The sequence below is a fragment of the Octopus bimaculoides genome, chromosome 10 (genome assembly GCF_001194135.2).
Source record: "Octopus bimaculoides isolate UCB-OBI-ISO-001 chromosome 10, ASM119413v2, whole genome shotgun sequence".
NCBI classification, from domain to species: domain Eukaryota; kingdom Metazoa; phylum Mollusca; class Cephalopoda; order Octopoda; family Octopodidae; genus Octopus; species Octopus bimaculoides.
Window position 1 is genome coordinate 43817360 of NC_068990.1, and position 9662 is coordinate 43827021.

Here is a 9662-nt window from a genome sequence, read left to right on the forward strand (position 1 = left end):
AGAAAAGCATCAAGTGCCGAAAATGAACTTCCTTATCTTCCATTTTAAAGGGTTACAGATTTAACACAGGTTATAGGAACATAAGCCTTCTTCCACGAAAAGATAGCTTAAAATGTGCTCTAAATGGAGGTGTAGTCAAATCCTATTTCATGGACTCAACCATGTTCTAAAATAAGTCAAAAGGTAAGCTACTATAAATCAGCATGAACTTTCCGGACAACCCAATACCATTTGAATATTGAGAACATTGTAATCCACTTCCCCACCCCTCAAAATTGATGAACTTGTGCCAAATTAAGAAAGGAAAGTTATGAAGGTGGAAAGCTGGCTGAGTCATTAGCATGCTGAGCAAAATGCTCAATGGCATTTCATCTGTCTTTACATTCTCAGTTCAAATTCTGCAATGGTTGACATTTAGAGTTGATAAAATTAGTACCAATTGAGCACTGGGTTCAATGTAATTGACTTACACCTTCCCTAAAATTTCTGACCATGTGCCAAAATTTGAAACTATTATTATTGTTGTTGTGGTTGTAGTGTCAGAATCATTATCACGTTGGACAAAATGCTTTATGTTTGAGTTCAAATTCTGCTGAGGTTGATTTCATATTTCATCTTTTTGGGGTCGATGAAATAAGTACCATTTGAACACCAGGGGAGGGAGGGCGATATAATCCACTTCTACACTCCTCAAATTTGCTAGCCTTGTGCTAAAAGAAAGGTTTGTTGTTGTTACTGACAATGTTCTAGGGGAGTCTCTGGGCACTGTTGAGAACGAACTGGCTAGTCTGTTCCAGAGGACTTTCCGATCAGGAACTATCATGGATAATTTCCAGATATCCTTGGCCTGGCAGTGCTACTGGGGGTGCACTGCTGGTTTGAAATAAACTCTACAGGCATGGATGTACTGTCAGATGGGCTTGTCCGAGGTGCATGAAGAGTGATGAAACCGTTCTGCACGCCCTTGTTCAGTGTCCAGGATTTGCTGACTTGTGGGGTTATGTCGAACAGCTGTTGTCATGTGTGGGACTGACCTCTCAGTTGGCCGAGTCTGTAGTAATGATCACCCTGCCACCCTCCTTCAATCAGGCAAGCAAAGCAGTTTTTCTTTGCCTGGTGGCTGTGGTGAAAGAGGTTGTTTGGTGGACAAGGCTGAAGGCATGAGGACAGATACATTCCTCTTTGGTAGAACTCTTATTGACTTCTTCAAGTTTCACTTGAAAAGGAAACAGACTGGGGAGGGAAGTGCTGTCCTCTGTTGAGTTTATTGAAAGGTGGATGAAAGTTGCGAAAATGGCAAGTGTAGACCTGTAAGTCGGAGATAAGGAATTAGAGAGGGCGCTTGCTCTTGGGGTTTCAGGGAAATCTTGGACAGTGAGGTTCCTCGATTATCCCTGGAGGCCTTCCTGTATCAGGAGGGCCACATCTTTATCATCCTCCTTGCCACTTTTTTTTTTTAACCTTTGTATGCTATGCACACGTCACTTCTTTTTCAGTGTATACTGTGTATATTTACTTTTTTTCTATCATTTCATTATATGTAACCCCCCACACACACTTTATGTCTATCTTTGTATTGTCCCCCTCACCCTTCACCCTTGTGGAAAATAAATGAAATTATTATTATTATTATTATTGTTTTCTTTTTATTATTTCATTATATATAAACTCCCACACTTTGTCTATCTTTGTATTTTCCCCCCTATTCCTTCGCCCTTGTGGCAAATAAATGAAATTATTATTATTATTATTATTATTATTATTATTATTATTATTATTATCATAATAAAGGTGGTGAGCTGGCAGAATCGTTAGCATGCTGGATGAAATGCTTAGCAGTATTTTGCCCATCGCTATGCTCTGAGTTCAAATACCACCAAGGTCGACTTTGCCTTTCATCCTTTCGGGTAACATTTTGAGGTTGTTCCTACTTGCCTTTTTGATGGAAATTAGCCTTATTGATAATGATCGTTTTCATCATAAAAGGGATATTGTGAATGAATCAAAATTATTTGGTTTACAATGTCAACTGCATTAGTACCCACTTCCATGCAGCAACTATACTCAGTTATTCTTCCCCTAGCTATTCTCTTATTTCATCATCATCCTTTAATGTCCATTTTCCATGCTGGCATGGGTTGGACAGGTTGAGCTGGCAAGCTGGAGAGCTGCATCAGGTACCAGTCTGATTTTGCCTGGTTTCTACTGCTGGATGCCCTCTGAAATGCTAACCACTTTACAGAGTGTACTGGGTGCTTTTTACATGGCACCAGCACAGGTGCCTCTCTTGTGACCTGGCATGGGTGCTTTTTATGTGGTGCTGGCACAGGTAGTTTTTACATGGCACAGGTAATTTTTATGTGACATCAGCATGGGTGTGTTTTATGTGGCACTGATACAGGGCTCTTGCATGGCAAACATCTACATCTCTTCAGCTGGGAGGGGAGCATTAACAATTCTACTGTGGTGGACAGGTCTTCTCGAGTACAGCAAAGCACCAGGTGTCAATGTCCTTTGTCATATCCTTCATAAGGTTCAGTGTCCTGAGCTCAAACTTCAGTACTTCATCTCATGTCTTTCTGTGTCTCCCTCTTCCCCAAGTTCCATCCACAAGTGATCAGCACTTCTTATGCAGCCATCTACATCTATCTGCATCGCATGACCAGACCAGTGCAGTCTTCTCTCTTGCACACTGCATCTAATTCCTCTTCCATCAGCAGTTTTTGTTTATAAAATTAATCTGTTTTAGTGGAAGAGGAATAAAATAGCTATTGAACAATGAGTCTGAAGATGAATAGTAACACTACAATTTGTGATAAATTCAAAGTTCTATAATGAAGAAAATATTCATATTTGAATAAATTGTTTAGATATTATGTCACTAATTTATTTGTGCAAGCAGCTTCTCTGAATGATCATATGACTTCTGTCTAAAATATCATGTGTTTAAACTAGGCTGCAGACGCTGCATTATTAATTTTAGGAAAATATTTGGCTCTGTGTACTTCAATAATTACTTGAATCCCAATACATTCTTTATGAATAAATCAAGAAACCAAATCATATCCATAGGTATTTAGTCTCACAGTGAAGGCCTTTGTGGGTTTCTTGTAGTAGTACCTTGTAATTCTTATTAAAATACTTATATATTATAGATAAACAAGGTTATCCCAGGCATAATTCATTTTGCTAAATGATATAACTGACAGCCTGCAATAGTTACAAAAGTAGCCTTCTGCTACTTTATTGTGGTATCTTGAGAGGGGGAAGTGTAAAACCCCGAGGAACTGTGAAGACTGAAACTTGCTGGTTTGATCTTCATCCCTTGTTCAAAAAGTCCTTGTGGGCTTAGTTTTACTGTGAGACTAAATACACATGAATATGAAAGCTGTGTCTAGAACAGTTTTGTTCATATTTTAATTGGTAACCTCATGCTACTTTGTCCCAATATCTTGAGAGGGTGAGCTGAGCAAACTGATAAACTGTAAAAATAACAAATCCAGTTGGTTTGATCCTCAATCCCATACTAGCTAAAAGGTCCTCCTAGTGACCTCAATTTCATAGAAAAATTAAATCCATTTGAATATGAACTTCATTTCTTTATTTTTCTTGGTACTTCAGTTAAAATGAATTGAAAATTGTTATGATGCGGTGTTTTCCACAGTTATAATGCGTGGCCACTGTTGTGACTAGCTGTTGTATCTACTCTAGTAGCCACCACATTTTCTTGGTATCGGATACAGTGTATCTCTTTTATACCAGAATGGTAATACATCGCTTCATCTATCGTGCTATCACTGATAGCTGTGCAAGACACTGAATTTGAACCATCTACAATTGACTGTGACTTGAAATCAACTATAACACATAACAGACACTTAACTCCAACTGAGAACTCGTACGATGACTACAGTGACTGACACATCACTCCCTGTATTGGTTGACATCGTCTCATTTTATAGTGGCTGCTCATACCACTTATCCCGTGGGAGAGGTGTACCATTTCCACTACAACATCTCTCCTTTCAGTTTTTTTGTTTTGGAAAGCAAGCCATTTTATTTTACTTTATTCACTCACACCTCCCATTTTAGAGTTTTTTTATTTAACTTTGCGAAATTTTTTCCTCCATTTAGTTTTGAAAATACTTCTGGGTTTGGTAATGGATAGTTGTGTCCAACTAAACAGTCATTTAATCCTGCTGAGAAATCTTCACACACTCTTAGTTTATTATTCTTTTTTTCCATATAAACTGTCAATGCTACCCAGTCTGAGAAGTTGATTTTAGTAAAATAAAATGGCTTGCTTTCCAAAACGAAAAAACTAAAAGGAGAGATATAGTGGAAATGGTACACCTCTCCCACGAGATAAGTGATGTGAGCAGCCACTATAAAATGAGATGGTGTCAACCAACACAGGGAGTGATGTGTCAGTCAATGTAGAGTCATCGTATGAGTTCTCAATTGGAGTTAAGTGTCAGTTATAGCTAGACTTTCCAGTCTTTCCAGCTCTTTGTTGACCTGGTCTATTGCTGCAAATGGCATGTTTTGTTTAGGCCTAAAAACAAGTGTTGCATTTTCTTTTACAGCAATTCTCACTTTTGTTTTAGGGCAACAGCCCAATCCTTCCCAAAAAAACATTTGGAAATAATTTTTTTAATTTTTTGTCTCAGTTCTTTGACTTCATTCAAGCCTTTGACCGTCCCAACTACATTTCCACAGAGGAAACTTTTGTGGGTATCCCACATTTTAAATAATCCCATGCATTCTGTACCAAATAAGTTTAGTGATTTTTTTCAACACAAATATTTGCCCTTTTCATTTTATCTTGAAAAGTTACATTGCAAACGCATTCACCGATAAAATATAATTTCCTTCCAGTAACACCATATGCTACTTTATTTGATCTAAATAATTTCGGTTTATCGATTTTTTTCCATGTTTGTTCATTTATGATAGTGATGTCACTCCCCATGTCTAATTGCATTTTGACACTTGTGGTTTCGACTTTTACCTTGATGAATTTTCTGTTCGCTGTACTAACTTTTTTTCTGATGGTAAACAATTTCTTTTTTTCTTGTTTGTTCCAAATTTTCGTCGTCTTAGTTCTGCAGTGCGATTTAATATGTCCTGTATTCCCCCAACGAAAACACTTTGTTTTTTGAATGGACAGTCTTTCTTCAGGTGCATACCACCACATGCTATACATAGGTTTATATCTTGATGTTTATTGTGTTTTTTGTGAAACACTTTATCCATCTGCAGACTCTTCTGCACTGGTTTTACCTGGAAACAATCTCTGCATTGGATTTCCTCTGTGTCATGTCTTACTTTTCATATCATATTGCATTCTTCTGACAGTTTCTGTAGGGTTATATCCTGGTTCATTTTCAGCTTTGCAAGGATTTTCATTCTGACTTCTGCATCCTTTTTAGGATGTTAGTTTATCCCGTTTAAACCTCTCGCATTCCCTGTTCTCACTATCCACATGTGTAGTAAAGTCTTCATCATTGCTTTTCTCAGTGTTCAAGCATTTCTAACATGTGTTGAACAATGAGCTTTTTTCACTGAATATCTTACATAAAATGTCAATTGTGTGTCTGTAAAATTTGTCAGAAGATTTTTTTAGGCAGTATAAAGTTACTGTATTTTTCATGCTCTGTTGTTACTGGTTTCCTCAAAATTAGACATGTTTACATTTCATCTATCCGGTCTCAACATTCTTTTTTGAAAATTTGTTCAAATCTTCTGTAATATGCCTCAAAGGTGACTCCTTCTTCTGGGTCATATTTAAATTCATTTACTGAATTTGCTATACGGTCTGACAAAAGCATATTTTCAGGTTTTGTTACCAACTTCATTAGTTCTAGCATTTGTTGCTGTTCTTGTTGTTATTGTTGCTGTTTTTGCAACTCAACTCACCAACAAATTTTCCATGATTTTACAGATTTTTCATAAAATGTGTGCAATAAAACATTTGTTACTCCACTGTTGAGTTACTCTTTACTCTTTTACTTGTTTCAGTCATTTGACTGTGGCCATGCTGGAACACCACCTTTAGTCGAGCAAATCAACCCCAGGACTTATTCTTTGGAAGCCTAGTACTTATTCTATCGGTCCCTTTTGCTGAACCGCTAGGTTACGGGGACGTAAACACACCAGCATCGGTTGTCAAGCGATGTTGGAGGGGACAAACACAGACACACAAACACACACACACACACACACACACACACACACACACACACACACATATATGACAGGCTTCTTTCAGTTTCTGCCTACCAAATCGATTCACAAGGCTTTGGTTGGCCCGAGGCTATAGTAGAAGACACTTGCCCAAGGTGCCATGCAGTGGGACTGAACCTGGAACTTGGGTTGGTAAGCAAGCTACTTACCACACAACCACTCCTACGCCTTTGTTATTTCTCCACGTGAATTTTTTTTTTAATTCTTCTGCATGAAAATTTTTTTTTTAATGTTGTTCCCTCATGAATTGTTTATATCCTTGTCATCACTGTTATGGTGAAGTAATTTCCACAGTTATGATGTGTGGCCACTGTTGTGAGTCTATCATGCTAATACTTATAGCTCTCCAAGACACCAAATTTAAACAGTCTACCTTGACTATGGCTCGAATTCGACACTAACACGTAACTGACACTTAACTCCAGTTGAGAACTTGTACAACAAGTCTACAATGACTGACACACAGCTCCCTGTACTGGTTGACATTGTCTCACTTTAAAATGGCTGCTCATATCACTTGTCTCGCAGGAGGAGTGTACCATTTTCACTACAACAAAAATACATATACAACAGCTATTTTATAGTTGAATAATTGGCTTTATCACTTACATACAAATATAAGAATTGGTATAAATATTTGAATTTGTAGAAGTACTCATCTTTTCTGTTTTGTAAACATTGGTTGAAAATGAACGAATGATTCAATAAAACTTAAGTTCGATTTGTTATATATCCTGGAGTTGGATAAATAGTTTAACGAAGCAGTGGAAAAGAAAGTATTCACATGACACACTATAATTATTGTTACACGAAGTTAAATGCTCTCTGCCAACTACTCAGAGCGAACTGCTTACAATGAACTGCTGATAATTCTTTATTTTATTGTAATATGTCAGTCCACTTTTAGTCACGTGAGGGTAGCTACAATCTTTCCACAACATCTCCCCTTTTTAGAATAAGTTTCCTCAGCTTCTCCTCTTTTGAGAATTAAACTCCATCCAGAGTTTTAATATCTTTTACGCTTAGAGTTCAATTCCAGTGTTTCTGTTCTTTTCTGTTTTCTGCTGTTATTGTTTGGGTGTTAGTACCTCAAATGTGTCGTACAATACTTCCATGGGGATTTCATTTCTTGTGACTGTTTTTTCCATGAATCTTTTTTTAATTTGATTAATATGTCTTTTATGTTTGACATTTTTTTTTCTTTTACCAGGAATAACATTTTTCTAATTTGTTTAATAATTACACTGTCTTCCCAGCTTGCTTTACCGTATCTATAGGTTTAAAAAAAAAAACTCTGTTACCTAACTTGAAGAATTCTGAAGATTTTTGTTGTTCCCCTTTTTTCTATTTTCACTCGGTATCAGCTTATCAAAGACAGATCTGACCTTTCTAGCAAACATCAGTTTTGCAGGTGACATTCCAGATGAGGTATTCAGATTGTTACTTGGTACACTCTGAGAAATTGTTGAAGTGCAAGGTTGTCCATTACTTCATTGTTCGCCTTTTTAAACACCCTCTTGAAAGCGTCAGCAAAACGCTTCACTTGTCCATTTGACTTAGGGTGATACAGTGGAATGGTGACATTCGATAATGAACATCTTACAAAATTTTCTGAACTCATCTGAAGTAAATTGAGTTCCATTATCAGACACAATGGTGTCATATCTGGTGAACAATTCATGTAAAAAACATACTGTAACCACAGATGTCAGCTTTTTACACTTGTGCACTTCAGGCCACTTTGAAAAACTGTCCATCACAACAAGGTAATATGAACCTTTAAGTGGACCAGCATAATGAACATGCAGTCTGGAACATGGAATATATATTTTTGGCCATGGTTGCTATTTAGTGGTAGGTGCTTTTGCAGCTAGGCCACACCCTCTGCATGCTTTCATTAGTTCTTCAGTGTCATGGTCCATTGTTGGCCAATATACATAACTTTTCTAATCTCTCTAACTCTAAGTTTATCAGTTCTAATGCTGTGAAAGGTACAGTCCGTTTTAGTTTAAATACCCATATGGTGTTTTCTTTTACTTCAATCTTTGCCTTTGTTTTGGTGCACAGACCTAATTAAATTGACAGAACTTCAGGAAAAAGCTTTTTTAAATTTTAAAAATTTGTCTGATAACTTACTTGTACTGGTAGAAAAACCATTCAAATATTTACAAAAAAGATTTATGGGGAGGTCCCATAAGTTAAATAATTCCATCCAGTTTGTTCCGAATAAATTTGTCATATTATTCAACACAAAATCTTAGACTTTTAAGGTTTTTCCATGAAATGTAATGTCTCTTATCATTTTGCCCTTAAAATGTAATTTTTTCCTAAAACACCACCTGCAATTTTTGAAGTTTCTTTTAACCTAGGTCTCCTGATTTTTTCCCCATATTATCTGTATTAATTATTGAGATATCACTGCCTGTATCCAATTGTAACTTTTGATACACAAATTCTCTTTGAGGTTCGTTCATATTTCTTGTCACTGATAACCTGTTTACATGATTTTTTTCTATTGAACTGTTTTTTAAGTCTTGTTTTACAGTATGATTTTTTATGACCTATCTTACCGCACTTGAAGCATTTTATATTTTTAAACAGACAGTTACTTTTAAAATGTAGACCACTGCACCATAACATGGATTTGGTCTTGACATTTTTTCTCTTTTTTCTTATCCCTTACTGGTCAACACACCTGATTATGAGAGAAATTTTTTTCTTCAATTTTATGTGCATCATGTCTTAGATTTATAATTCTCTGGCATTCTGCTAATACCTGTAGAGTTAATGTTTGATCCTGTTATAATTTTGTTAATATCTAGGAATGTATATCTGCATCTTTGTTTGCAGTTAGCCCTTGAACAAAAATTAGATGCTTGAACATGTCTGGGGTTAATTCATTTAATTTTTCACACTCTCTGTTAACAACCTCAGCATGGGTGACGAAATCTTCATCTTTTTTGACTAAATTTAAACATTGCCAGCAAGTATTGAATAGGGAGCTTCTTTCAGTGAAAATTTTCGATAAAAAATTGTTTCATCAAAACAGATTTCACCTGGTTTCTTCAGCAGAATATAGTTACTATGTTTTTCATGTTCAGCAGAGGATAACTTTCTTAAAAGTAGTCATACTTTTTTCTTGTCAGACCAATTTTTACATTCTTCTTTGAAAATTTCTTTGCATCTTCAAAAATATGCAGAGAAGGTAATACCTTCTGGAATATAACCGAATTCTTCAATTGAGTTTGCTATGCTATCTGGCAAGTATGAACCTGAAGTATTTTCAGACTTCTTCAACATTAATTCCAGTAACTGTTGGTTTTGTTGTTGCCGTTGCAACTTTACCTTGAAGGCCAATAAGTCCTCCACGTTAAACAATTTTTTGGGGGTTTTGAACCCCCCCCCCCCCCCCCAAA

At 36.4% G+C, this 9662-nt stretch overlaps 1 protein-coding gene across 3 annotated transcripts in view; it reads left to right on the top strand.

Moving 5' to 3' along the window:
• Positions 1-9662, top strand: part of LOC106867966 (protein TsetseEP-like) — an 88449-nt gene that overhangs the window by 41655 nt on the left and 37132 nt on the right. The gene's annotated exons all lie outside the window — the stretch shown is intronic.